We start from the raw sequence: 1,463 nt of genomic DNA on the forward strand, positions 1-1,463 counted from the left end.
ACTCAAAGTGATACACATTTACTTTCTTTCCTTTCAAATCAAGAAAAGAGCTACAGCATGGAAAAGAATAGACTGGTTACATGTGTGGTGCGCTCTTCTCTCACAAAACAAAGCAACTGTTCTTACATGGAGTTGACAAAGATTTAACCATGTAGATTTGATTGCTTTTGTGGCATTTAGGCCATATTGATTTGATTGTAAGGACTGCCGATTGGTGAACACCAATTCTTGTCCGTTTCTAAAAAGAAAGTTTTGACCATACAGTAATTTGTACGAAAGAGTTGGAAAATGAGCAAATACAATGTGTATGCAGTAGTCTGAATACAGTTTGTATTTGATAAATCAATACTGATGTGGTAGAATGCCAGAGTTAATTCCAAAGTTTAATAAAGAAGCAGATGTGAAAGAACAAAAATGAACAATCTAATAGTTTGGTATACCACACTCCATATTATGTTAAGTCTTTGATCAACCTTTCTGACCACTTAGATTTCATAATGCCAACTTTTTATTCCATCAGTTTTAGGGTTCCCAAAGGATGTCTCATACACATCAAATCAACTTGGCCTTTCACATGCAGAGTTGACAATATTGAACCTTGTAGAATCTGATTGCTTTCTTGTAGTTCATTTGGATAAAATTCATTCAGATAAAACCATCTCTCAGTCTGATATCTGCAGGTAAGGGAAACTATCCGAAAATGACAGTTACAAATATGAACACTTAATACTGACTGGCGATGCTTATATGGCTGGCTCCACACGGTGGTGGTTACTGGTTACCAGAGACGATATATGTTCAAAAACTTCATGCTATTTTTTATTTTACATTTTACAAACACATTTTACAGATCACATAAAAAACATTTTTCATCTACTACTTTGTTGGACAAGTCCACTACTTTCCTATCACTTCTAAATATCAAATGCCCTTTAGGCCACACCAGTTTAATTTGTTGGTTCTCGATTTTTTATATAACATTAAAATGAAATTTAAGCTTGAAAACAGTCTGAGGGCTGTACCTTGATACACACAGTTTCAGGCAGTAAAGATACATGTAGTAAGATTTCCTCCAAGCCTTCTGTTTTCATCTTCATTGCTGGCTACATTTCATCTTCAAATTGTCATAGAATCAAGGAAATAAATTGGTGTGGCCTTAGTATATAAGTTATCACTTGCCTACTAGGGCTAAGTAAGACAACAACATTTAAAAGAGCAAGTATACCAAACATTGGCTTTGCTATCTTGTTTTCAGAACATACCAATATATGTTTGCTTTAAAATGGAGGGGCAGAAAAATATAACTCCTATGTGTTTTCCCTCTCCTTTTAAAACCCAGTAGTTGAGTCATCACAATAGTCACTGCCTACATAAGATCACATTTACAACTGTACAAGTCTCCAGTAACAAGACGGTAAACTAAGGAAAGAAACTGGCCCCATCACTTCTTCTGCTATCTAATA

The 1,463-nt window shown here is 34.9% G+C and overlaps 1 protein-coding gene across 1 annotated transcript in view; it reads right to left on the reverse strand.

Annotated features, from left to right (window-relative positions):
• Window positions 1-1,114: 1,114 nt before the first annotated feature.
• LOC118419501 (dachshund homolog 1-like) overlaps window positions 1,115-1,463 on the reverse strand; it is a gene marked incomplete in the record, with an annotated part of 57,393 nt that continues 57,044 nt past the window's right edge. The window contains 1 exon segment of the mRNA XM_035825907.1: window positions 1,115-1,447.

The sequence above is a fragment of the Branchiostoma floridae genome, chromosome 7 (assembly GCF_000003815.2).
Source record: "Branchiostoma floridae strain S238N-H82 chromosome 7, Bfl_VNyyK, whole genome shotgun sequence".
In the NCBI taxonomy this organism is placed as follows: Eukaryota; Metazoa; Chordata; class Leptocardii; order Amphioxiformes; family Branchiostomatidae; genus Branchiostoma; species Branchiostoma floridae.